The sequence below is a fragment of the Amblyomma americanum genome, chromosome 1 (assembly GCF_052857255.1).
Source record: "Amblyomma americanum isolate KBUSLIRL-KWMA chromosome 1, ASM5285725v1, whole genome shotgun sequence".
Taxonomy (NCBI): domain Eukaryota; kingdom Metazoa; phylum Arthropoda; class Arachnida; order Ixodida; family Ixodidae; genus Amblyomma; species Amblyomma americanum.
In genome coordinates, this window is record NC_135497.1 from 160,921,855 (window position 1) to 160,934,087 (window position 12,233).

The 12,233-nt window shown below is 51.7% G+C and overlaps 3 non-coding genes across 3 annotated transcripts; all 3 read right to left on the bottom strand.

Moving 5' to 3' along the window:
• Positions 1–11,166: 11,166 nt before the first annotated feature.
• TRNAQ-UUG (transfer RNA glutamine (anticodon UUG)) lies at positions 11,167–11,238 on the bottom strand. The gene has a single exon. It is a non-coding gene; the product is annotated as a tRNA-Gln (tRNA).
• Positions 11,239–11,398: 160 nt separating this feature from the next.
• On the bottom strand, positions 11,399–11,470 carry TRNAQ-UUG (transfer RNA glutamine (anticodon UUG)). Its single transcript has one exon. It is a non-coding gene; the product is annotated as a tRNA-Gln (tRNA).
• Positions 11,471–11,863: 393 nt separating this feature from the next.
• TRNAQ-UUG (transfer RNA glutamine (anticodon UUG)) lies at positions 11,864–11,935 on the bottom strand. The gene has a single exon. It is a non-coding gene; the product is annotated as a tRNA-Gln (tRNA).
• Positions 11,936–12,233: the final 298 nt, after the last annotated feature.

The following is a 12,233-nucleotide window of genomic DNA, read 5'->3' on the forward strand; positions in this document are numbered from 1 at the left end:
GAGCAAACACCTGAGGTGGACCCTCGGCTCATCAGGCTGTGGGAGGCACGTCGAGGACTCACCAAGCGCTGGAAGAAGCAGCGCTTTAACAGGAAGCTCAAGCTCAAGATCGCAGAAGTCACCAAGATAGCGGAGGAGTACGCGACCCAACTGGCCAGGCAGAGCTGGCAGCAGTTCAGTAGCTCGCTGGACGGCACCCTCAGCACGGCCAAAACGTGGCGTATACTCAAGACCCTCCTCGACCCTACTCAAACCAGGGCCGAAAGCGGGAAAGCTATCCGCAGACTCGTCCACACCTTCGAGGGTACGGAAGAGGAACTGCTAGATAAGGCCAAAGAGAAATGCTACGGCACGACCTTGCCTGCGGCATACGCGAAACCATACCTGGGGAAACCGAACACCCACTTAGACAGGCCGATCACCAGGGAAGAAGTGTTCGCTACCATAAAGGCATGCACGCGCAACACTGCGGCGGGAGCAGACAAGATCCAGAACGCACTCATACGCAACCTCTGCGACGAGGCGGTCGACCAACTGACCACCTTCCTCAACGGGCACTGGGTCGCAGGAACGGTTCCTGAAGAGTGGAAGCATGCAGAGGTCGTAATGATCCCCAAACCGGGTAAGAAACTCCAGATCGAAAATCTCCGACCTATCTCACTCACCTCCTGCCTAGGCAACCTCTACGAGCGAGTCGTTACTCGGAGGCTCCAAAGCTACATGGAAGACGAAGACCTGTACCCCCACAGTATGTTCGGCTTCCGAGCCCACCTCTCCACCCAGGACATCCTCTTACAACTCAAAGAGGAAGTCCTCACCAACGTCCCGAGCGTAGGCGAGAACGTGGTTATGACCCTCGACATCAAAGGAGCCTTTGACAACGTTAGCCACACGGCTGTAATGGAAGGACTCTACAACCTCCACTGCGGCGAGAAAATTCACAGCTACGTGAAGGCCTTTCTCTCCAACCGCACTGCAACGGTTGGGCTCGGAGACCTTCGTAGCGCTAAATTTTCGACCCCAAACAAAGGCACACCTCAAGGGTTCGTCATCTCGCCACTACTTTTCAACGTGGCTATGATCGGCCTCGCAAGACAACTCGAGAAGATCGAAGGCATACAGCACGCAATATACGCTGACGACGTCACGGTCTGGGCTACCACTGGGTCGCTCGGCCAGAAAGAAGAACGACTGCAAGCAGCGGCTACCTGCGTGGAAGAATATGCCAGTGCACGAGGCCTCGCCTGCTCCACCGAAAAATCAGAACTTCTGCGAGTCCACAAAGGGAAACACAAGGAAGGGTCCCTCAATGTCTCCCTCGAAGGACAGCTAATTCCCGAACGAGACAAGATACGCGTCTTGGGAATGTGGCTGCAGAGCAACCAGCGATGCGGCCATACGCTCGGCCTTCTCAAGCAATCGACCACTCAGGTCGCCAGAATGATCACGCGCGTGTCGCAGAAGCGGAGCGGCATGCGAGAGGGGGATACCCTGCGCCTGGTTCAGAGCCTGGTGGTTAGTCGCGTGGGTTACGCCCTCCCGTACTTCAACCTCAACAAAGGAGAAGTGGATAGTGCAGACACCATACTCCGCAAAGCTTACAAGACAGCCCTGCATCTACCAATGAACACCTCCAACGAAAAACTATTGGCTCTTGGAATTCACAACACCTTCGAAGAGATCAAAGAAGCCCAACTGGTCACGCAGTTAGCTAGGCTCCAGCAGACTCCTACGGGGCGCTCGCTCCTTAGCCGACTGGGGCTAGGCGGAACTGCGGAATTCGAGAATCGTACTGCGAGCATACCGGACGCAATCCGCCAGACGCTAAAGGTTCGCTCCCTTCCCCGGAACATGGACTCCAACTTGCATGCGGCCCGTAGGGCAGCCCGGGCGAGGTATGTACAACAAAATCTAGCTACAAAATCCACAACGGTATACACGGACGCGGCTCCGTATACAAGAAGCTCACATAACAGCACAGTGGCGGTAGTTATTGATTCGAACTTAAAGGAATTAGCTAGCGCCTCAGTGAGGGATTGCACGGTAACCGAAGGGGAGGAGCTGGCCGTAGCTCTAGCGGCGGTAGCCGGTTATCGAAGCAACATGTCCCTTACCATCCTTACAGATTCGAGAGAAGCGTGCCGTAACTACATGAACGGCCGCATAGGTCGCGCCGCGCTCCGGCTCCTCCAGAGCGCGACCCCACCAAAAGTCATACATAGAATTTACTGGGTGCCAGGACACACCGACATAGCGGGGAACGAACGCGCCGACGAGGTAGCTCGAGGGTATACGAGCCGAGCTTCCTCCCAATCGGACGATCTACCCGACCGAGTCAGTCCTACGTACTCAGACATTCTCAACTACTATAAGGGGGTACGGATCCGCTATCCGCCGCCTCATCCTGATCTAAATCAACTAGAGGCAGTGTATTGGCGAAGATTGCAGACAGGAACATTCCCAAACCTGCATATCCTTAGCAAGATTTACCCGACGCAATATCGGGACACTTGCCCGTGATGTGGCAGCAAACCATCGTTGTACCACATCACGTGGGAATGCAGTAAAAACGACAGCTTTCGCAAAGACCCGAGTGCGGAACAGTGGGAGAGCCGGCTCTCCAGCGGCGATCTGGGTTGCCAACAAGGTCTGATCCAGCACGCCCAACGAGCAGCGAAGCTCAGCGGAGCCCTGGAATAGGGGCACCGACCCTGTGAGAAGAAGGAAGATGGACCTCTTCTTTCTCGTCTGCTACTAGCACCTTTCTAGAGCATTAAAAGTCTTTCCTACCTACCTATGTGAGACGGTTACTCTATCATTTCCTTTCCTCAAAAACCAAACAAGTGAGCCGACGGCGTTCATAGAATTCATTTGCGTTGAAAACTTTGCATGGGCAAAGTTCAGCGGTAGAACTTCAAGCCTGACGTGTGGTTCGCACGGCGTCCAGCACTTCATGTTCCAGGGAAAAAAAGAGCAGAGTGGTCAGTGGGGTTTATCTGTAGAAAACGCAGACGCAAGAAGCTACATCTACAGCTAAAAAAACCTGCAGTGTCCGTGCGGCCAGTATCTACAGTGGATCGTGCGCCCTCGTTCTCGCGACCCGCAGCTAACAGAGAATTCCTAACCTACCAGGGGACACGCCGCGCCATTCGGCCTCCGTCTATGCGGGTTTGTCTTCACGCGGTAGAAAAAATGAATGCTGCCGCGGCGGCGGCACCGACGCAGAAGGAGACAGCTGCCGCAAGAGCTGGAGGTACTCGGACAGCCGATCCAACACCATCGTCTCCACTCCCAACACCTCTCTCTATATATGGTTACATAATAAATGTTTTCACCAGAACCAAGAGCTGGACGCGGAAAGCGGAAGAACGATTGCACGCGGCAAGCCATTCCGACAGCGCATCATCTGCGGCACCTAAAGCGGCGACATCTCGCGCTACTCGCTACGATTTGATCGTAACGAGCAGAAGTGAGCAGTTGGCAGAGGTTTCGAGTTAGATAAGGCGTGCATGCTCATGGATAGATCTCGACACCAGGCAGCTTTTCCACTAGATGGCGCTGACCCGCGCTTTTTAACCGGAGCCTTAGACAATTTTATTCTGTCCGTGACTGTACGTAAGCGTGCGTATACGGTTATGGTACACAGACAGCGTCGATTTGTGCTCTTTTCTATCCATATCTGTGTACGGCGCGAGCGGTGGCGTGGTGGCCGGGAAGTGTGTGGTAAAGCGAGAAACAGCAGCGGCGCGGCGATTCCGCTTCGCCCAGGCATCAACAGATGAGAACAGGTCCATGTTTTCCGGTGAGCGAATCCGCTTCGATAGCCAGATTTTAGGACACGTGAGAACGCGCCCAAACATTTGCATAACGGCCGCCGCAGCTCGGCGACTAGAGAAACCCTCATTGTGTGGCGCTATCTGTTCGCGTTCGAGAGAAGCGCAAAAAGGAGCGAACAAGATCTGGCCGCGCCGCCGTGTACAGTGTCAGCACCTGAAGATATTCTTACACCGTGGTCTTGATACGCCTGGCGGCCGCTTGTGGTGGACAGTTGACATAGGCTGTGGCTTACTGTGGGACCCAAAATAAATAAATAAAATATGGTTTTTGGGGAAAGGAAATGGCGCAGTATCTGTCTCATATATCGTTGGACACCTGAACCGCGCCGTGAGGGAAGGGACAAAAGAGGGAGTGAAAAAAAGGGAAGAAGGAGGTGCCGTAGTGGAGGGCTCCGGAATAATGTCGACCACCTGGGGATTTTTAACGGTCACTGACATCGCAGAGCACACGGGCGCCTTAGCGTTTTTCCTCCATAAAAACGCAGCCGCCGCGGGCGTAATAATAATAATTGGTTTTTTGGGGAAAGGAAATGGCGCAGTATCTGTCTCATATATCGTTGGACACCTGAACCGCGCCGTAAGGGAAGGGATAAAGGAGGGAGTGAAAGAAGATAGGATAGGATAGCATAGGAAAACTTTTAATATCCAACAGAAAGAGGGTAGCCGAAGGGCTACCCGCCTAGACGACGGCCGAAAGGTCTTGACTCTCGGCGGCGGCTTCGGCCAGTCGGACGAGTTGTAACTGAGTCGCCGGGTCGGAGCTCAGTAGTAAGGTCTCCCATTGATCTTTTGTGTTAATACCTCGTCCCTCCCGGGGAGCATGAGGACATTCCCATAGTATGTGGTCCAAGGTGGCCCTAAGTTCGCAGTTCGCGCATTTTTCTGAAAATTGCCCTGGGTACATAAGACTCCAGAGGGCCGGGTTTGGAAATGTGTAAGTTTGTAACCGGCGCCAGTTGATGGCTTGGTATCTGGACAAGGATCTATCCGCTGGAGGAAGTCTAGCTCGTTGCAAACGATAGTGTTGTGTAATTTCTCTGTAGGTCACCATGCGATCCATGTCTGTAAAGACCACCTCGCTCGGGTCCGCCCGGAAAGAAAAGCCTCGGGCGAACTCGTGGGCCGTCTCATTACCAGGCAGGGATGCATGTGCTGGTGTCCGGACTAGCGTAATTTTCCGGTCTATTACATGACGGCTTATAATTGTATTCGTTAGAGGGGAGACCCGGCCCCTGCTGAAATTTAGTATGGCAACTTTTGAGTCACTGATGATGTATCTCGCTTTTGTGCCTACACAAGCCAGTGCTACGGCAGCTTCCTCTGCAGTCTCTGGGTTACCCGAGAGTATGGAGGCACTGATTTTGAGGAGTTGTTTATTATTGACGACCGCGACGGTCATCGTGTTCTTACCATACTCAGCGGCATCCACGTAGACCACGTCCTCGTCTTTGTAGGAGCGGAAGCGTTTCTCTAGCGCCTCTGCCCGCTTGGCCCGGCGCACTGAGTGATGGACAGGATGCATATTCCTGGGTAATGGGGGTAAAACTATATTGTCTCGAATTTTTCCGAGCATGTCAACTTTGGCGGTTGTTCTGTTATCTCGGCTAAGATTGAGTTTTTCTAGAATGGCCCTGCCGGTTGTGGTCCCAGCTAAGCGTTCGATTTGGGACGTTCTCACTGCTTCCGTAATTTCTTCCAGGGTATTATGCATTCCCAGCTCTATTAGGCGGTGAGTGGATGTACGGATGGGCAATCCTAGAGCTTGTTTCATGCATCGCCTGATAATTCCATTTATCTTTTCCTTTTCTGAAACTTTAAGATCAAGGAAGGGGGCAGCATACGAGATACGGCTTACTACGAACGCCTGTACCAGCCGTAGGAGATTCTGCTCTTTCATGCCGTGTCTTCTGTTGGCAATCCGCTGTATAAGCCGCATAGTTTGTTGCGCGCAGTTTTCCATCTTAGTTATTGCATCACCGTTATACCCGTTGCTTTGTATAATCATTCCTAAAATTCTGATTTTTTCAACATGAGGAATCTCCGCCCCTTGAGTTTGTAATTTGATGTTAGGGATGGTTCTAGTTTGTCTTTGATGCAGAGGTCTATAAAAAATAAGTTCAGACTTCTGCGGCGAGCATTGCAAGCCCCTACGGCTGACATAGTTTTCGACCTCATTTATGGCCTTCTGTAGCGTACTTTCGATGTGCGCGTCGTGGCCACGGGTCATCCACATGGTGATATCGTCCGCATACATGCAGAAATTCAAGCCATCTATCCCCTCCAGTCTCGTCGGGAGCCGTATCATGGCCACGTTGAAGAGAATAGGGGAAAGTACCGAACCCTGAGGGGTGCCTATGCTGCCCAAGTGTATGTCTTGAGACTGACTTTCACCAAAGTGGATGCGCGCTATCCTGTCCGAAAGGAAATTGGCAATGTAGTTGTATGTGCGCTCCCCGACGTTTAAAAGAGCCAGGTTTTCTAGTATCGCCTCGTGTTTTACATTATCGAGAGCTTTAGTGAGATCAAGTCCCACTATTACTTTCGCATCCATCGACTTAGTGTCTAATATGTCATGTGTGAGCTGTATCATGACACCTTGCGTGGACAAATGCGATCTAAAACCTATCATCGAATGGGGGTATAAGTCGTTGTCTTCCATGAAATTGTTTAGTTGCGTTTGTATGACATGTTCCATCAGTTTTCCAACGCAAGAGGTGAGGGATATAGGCCTTAGATTTTCTAGATTGAGCGGTTTCCCTGGCTTAGGTATGAAAATTACCTTAGCGGTTTTCCAGTGTTGGGGAATCTCACCCTTCTCCCAGCATTCTTGCATGAAATTGGTCAGCGCCGTTATAGATTTGTCATCTAGGTTTCTAAGCATTTTGTTGCTTACACCATCGGGTCCGGGGGCTGATTTGGTTTTCAGTTTTAGTATTTCTGCTCGAACCTCGAATTCGTTAATAGGGGCGTCTAGTTCGCTGTTGGATTTACCCTCATAGCGCGGTAAGGTAGTTTTGGTGGCGGAGCCTATATATCGACAACGAATTGCATCGAGGAGTTCCTGCTCCGAACCTTCAAATTTATAACCTAATTTCTGTAAATTTTGTCGCTATGTTAATTTGCTACCTTCTGGATCGAGGAGGTGCCGAAGGAGGTTCCATGTTTTGGCGAGGCCGATATTGCCCTCAAGCTGGTCGCACATTGTTTCCCAGTTCTGATCGCAGAGTCTGAGTGCATATGCCTCAATCGCTTTGTTGTGGCGCGCTAGGCGTCTTCTGAGATTGCGATTCCACTTTTGTCTCTTTAATCGCTTTTCCATACTAGCTTTGGCCTCCCACGTATGAAGAAGGCGGCTGTCTAGTACTTCAAGTTCCGCGTTGTCGTCGAGCGTTTTAGTCGCATTCTTGGCATCCCTGCGGAGTTCCTCCGCCCATTGTTCTATGTTTGTGATTTCTGCCTTTCTCCCGTCCTGGTTACGAGCGTCGCGGAAAGCGTCCCATTCGATAATATGCGGGGAGCGCGTTTGGCGCTTGGCAGGACCAACGTCAGTTTCCGTGACAAGTATGTAATGGTCACTGCCTAGGTTTAGCAAGGAGTTGGACCAATTAGCTGTACCCGCATTCTTCACCAGGGTGAGGTCTGGGGACGTGTCAGCGCACACGCTGTTACCCATTCTTGGGGGGGTAAGAGGATCCGTGAGTAGGGTGAAGCCCATTTGCTGTATGTCTAGCCATAGCTCTCTCCCCTTCGTACAGGGCCGCGGGTAGCCCCACGCAGGGTGGTGGGCATTGAAGTCACCTAGAATAACCAGTGCGTGCTTGTTGCCGATACGCATCACTTTCCTGAAGAGGGAGTCGAATTTAACTTTCTTTTGACTTGGAGTGCTATAAATATTCAGAATGAAAAGACTGCGTTGAGCCTTTGTGGCCGGAATAAGTTCGACGAGGACGTGCTCTATGTGGCGGATGCCCGTGTCATGTTCAATGGCCGTAATGTTCCTTCTAACGAATGTGGTAACATTAGGTTTGTCGCCTATGGCGTTAAAAGCTTGATAACCAATTAATTTTGACGCGCCTCCAGTCTCCTGGAGGGCGCTAACCTCTGGGTGGACCTTCAGAGACGCAAGGAGCTGCTGGAGGATCGGCCTTTTCCGCCGATATCCCCGGCAGTTCCATTGCCACAGCAAGTACTTGTTATTCTTTGTGTATATGGCCATGTTGAATTTGCTGAATGGTATGTTCCACAGTTTGCTGCCATATATTGATGGCTAAGAGCTCATTCCTGTGTCCTTGTGTTACGTCTGTGAGTCCCTGTATTGCGGAGAGAATCGACTGAATTTGGTTTTGCATGTTAGTTTCCAATGCCTGAAATTGCGCTTGTATTTTGGTATCCAGGGCCTGAATCTGGGTCTGAATGTTGGTCTCCAGTTTATGGCAGACTTCCTTCAGCGTAAGTTCGGGTTGTGCGCCCTCAAACGATTTTCTCTTGCTGGGTGATGGTAGGGATTTCTCCACCACCATCGTACTCTCCTGGGTATTATGTGGAGGTTTTTCGGCTTCCTGTCGTTTCTTATCTAGCTGGATCTTAAGCGGCAGCTGCTTCCTAAGTTCCGCGTTTTCATTTTGAAGGGCCGTAACCGCCCCGGTTAATTTTTCCACCATGCGTTTAAGTTGTGAGATGTCCTTAGACCCACCGGGTGGATGAGTATGGGAGACCTTATCTACAAAGCTCACCCTCTTGTGGTCATCCGGCACGTTGGTCTTGTCCGTGGTTGGCGTTGACCCTTGCTGATGACACTCAGAGCGTCCCTCGATTTTGGGCCGGGCTCCGATGTTCCATTTGGTGCCAGTGTTGTCCCGCCCCCTGGAAGCGGAGCGCTTGCGAGAGCTGGAGTGGCCCCAGGAGCTGGAACGACCCCGGGAACCGGAACGACCCCGGGAACTGGAACGACCCTGGGAGCTGGAAGGGCCCTTGCAGCTGAGGCGGTCCCGGGAACCCGAGCGACCTCGGGAGTTGGAGCGTCCCGTCGACTGGCCGTGACCACCAGAGCCTGTCCCCGACACCAGGCGCGGGAAGCAGTCCTGTTGCATGTGAAATCCCCCTTCTGCCCTGGTTCTTGGTCTGCTCTGTCGTCCAGATGCGTTGTTCTCGCTGTCTGTTGTTGCCTTGCTCTCATTGTCTTGCGTTCGTTCCTTCCAGTGTCGCTTCTTAATTATGTGCGGGGTTCTGTACAGTTCCCGGCACTTCCTGTCTCCGAGTATGTGCCCTTTCCCACATAGGGCACACTTTGGGTCGCAAGTATGTTCCCGAGGGGGGTTGCTCATACCACATCCTCGGCACTTAATGTTGTCTGGGTTCGGGCATACGTCGGCTCGATGTCCGAGTTGGCCACATGTCACACAAACCTCATATTTTTTCTTGTAGAGATGGCAGCGTAGCGGCATACCTCCATAATAAACCCAGTGCGGCACTGTCTCATCTACAAAGAGTAACAACACGCTGCGAGACTCACGGCCAAGTCGCCTGACTCCCATCACCTCCGGGTTACGCGAGCACTTCAACATATCTTGAATGAATTCCACGGCGTGCGAGACCGGAATTCCATGTATAACTCCTACCCCACAGCCGTCCGGAGTAGCCAGGTAGACGAACGCGTCAACGCGTCCCTTTGGCGTTGGAATGGAGCCGATTTTCAGGTACTTTTGCATCCTCTCCTGGCTGTCAGTGCCTATGAGAATCGAGTTTTGCTTGTGGTTGACGAGCACGATTTCTTCCTTAACTTCCGCCGGTTTGAAACCTGCCGCTATCTTCACCGCGTCCGCCACTGTTACGTCAGTGCGTTCCATGATCAGTTTGAGACCCCCTTTTGGTCTGAGCACTATTTTATGAAGCTCGGGGGAGAGGCGCGGCTGCTGCGTGTCAACAGATTGCCTCTCCAGCTTCCTTCCCTCTCTCTTTATCGCCATTATGTGCGCTGAAGCTTTGTCTTGCCTCCCATCTCGGGTCGGGTCGCCAGCTTGCTCTCCCTCGCCTGTCTTCGAGAGGGCCTTGACTTTGGAATAATTAACCTTAAACCAACCTACTTGAGAGTGAAGCTCTTTAGGCTGGATACTCTCTCCTTCGACAGTTACTTCCATGCGAGACATGGCGCAGCTGAGTTACACCGCGACAAGCCAGCCTGTGCGTCCGCTCGGCGGGCGGCTCGAAGAGCCTCTCACCAGGTTAGGCTAAGAGCCTGGCCGGGTGGCGTGAGTCCAAAAGTCTGTAGAAATTGCAAAAGAGGGCTGCACTTGCCGAAAGAGTGGCATCCCGGTGGTCGCGAAGACTTCCGGCGTTGAAATAGCTCAGTAGTTTGCGAGCACAAACGACAAAACCGACGAAAACATCGAAAATTTGCGGAGCGCACATAGGATGCGTCCACTCTCCTCGACGCCGGCGTCCGAGTCCCCTGAAAGAAGAAAGGATAATAGGTTCGGTACTGGAGGGCTCCGGAATAATTTCGACCACCTGGGGATCTTTAACGTGCACTGACATCGCACAGCACACGGGCGCCTTAGCGTTTTTCCTCCATAAAAACGCAGCCGCCGCGGTCGGGTTCGAACCCGGGAGCTCCGGATCTGTAGTCGAGCGCCCTAACCACTGAGCCACCGCGGCGGATAACCGCGGCGGCTGAAAATTGGTTTTTGGGGGAAGGAAATTAGCACTATAGCTGTTTCACATATCGGCTGACACCTGAACCGCGCCGTAAGGGAAAGGATAAAAAGGGAGTGAAAGGAGTAAGGAAGAAAGAGGTGCCGTAGTGGAGGACTCCGGAATAATTTCGACCACCTGGGGATCTTTATCGTGCACTGACATCGAACAGCACACGGGCGTCTTAGCGTTTCGCCTCCATCGAAACACAGCTGCCGCGGTCCTGTTTGGGCACAGTAGGCACTGCAACAGGTCATCTGTGGACGCTGCGTTTCTACCGGGTTTCTTGCGTGTCATATGCGATTAGTTATAGCTTTGTATGCAAAAGACGCCGCATCTCATCCCGCTGCAGGCCTTCAAAGTATTTATTCTTTGATTCAAAAGCAGACGTGTCGTCGTCTTGTCTGCCGCTTCAAACTCAATTTGGCGCTAGCCACCAGACCGTTATAGTTACATGTTAATTAGTTTGGTGAATCTATTACCTAATTATGATGATTTACATAGTAACGGCCTTCCACCTCGGCTTACAGTTTGCCTGTGAAAATATTTTTCTTTTTTCGAACAATATTTATAGTTATTTTGTAAAGCATTCGCTCAAACAACCTAAATGTGGCAAAAAAGAGAACGAAGAAAAAAACGCTGGTTCCACCGAGATTCGAACTCGGATTGCTGGATTCAAAGTCCAGTGTGCTAACCATTACACCATAAGACCAAACTCCGTCGCCGGGGTTCGAACCCGGGAACGAAAAAAAAACGCTGGTCCCACCGAGATTCGAACTCGGATTGCTGGATTCAAAGTCCAGTGCTAACCATTACACCATGAGGCCAAACTCCGACGCCGGGGTTCGAAACCGGGAACCAAAAAAAAACGCTGGTCCTACCGAGATTCGAACTCAGATTGCTGGATTCAAAGTCCAGAGTGCTAACCATTACACCATCAGACCAAACTCCGACGCCGGGGTTCGAACCCCAAACGAAAAAAAACTCTGGTCCCACCGAGATTCGAACTCAGATTGCTGGATTCAATGTCGAGAGTGCTAACCATTACACCATGAGACCAAACTCCCACGCCGGGGTTCGAACCTGCGAACGAAAAAAAAACGCTGGTCCCACCTAGATTCGAACTCAGATTGCTGGATTCAAAGTCCAGAGTGCTAACCATTACACCATAAGACCAAACTCGGACGCCGGGGTTCGAACCCGGGAACGAAAAAAAAAACGTTGGTCCCACCGAGATTCGGACTCGGATTGCTGGATTCAAAGTCCAGAGTGCTAACCATTACACCATGAGACTAAACACCGACGCAGGGGTTCGAACCCGGGAACGAAAAAAACGCTGGTCCCACCGAGATTCGAACTCAGATTGCTGGATTCAAAGTCCAGAGTGCTAACCATCACACCATGAGACCAAACCCCGACGCCGTGGTTTGAACCCGGGAACGAAAAAAACTTTGGTCCAGAGTGCTAACCATTACACCAAAAGGCAAAACTCCGGCGCCGGGGCTCGAACCCGGGTCTCCTGGCTGAAAGCCAGGTATGCTAGCCACTAGACCACGCCGGCACACAGGAAATTTGTGCTTTCGGGAGCTTAATGAGCGGTCAAAACATATCCGAAAAAAAACCTAAAAATAAACGCACATCTACGCTGGACAAAGCAGGATTTCTGAATTCTGAGTCCACGGTCCGTATTCCGAGTTTGTGTCATAA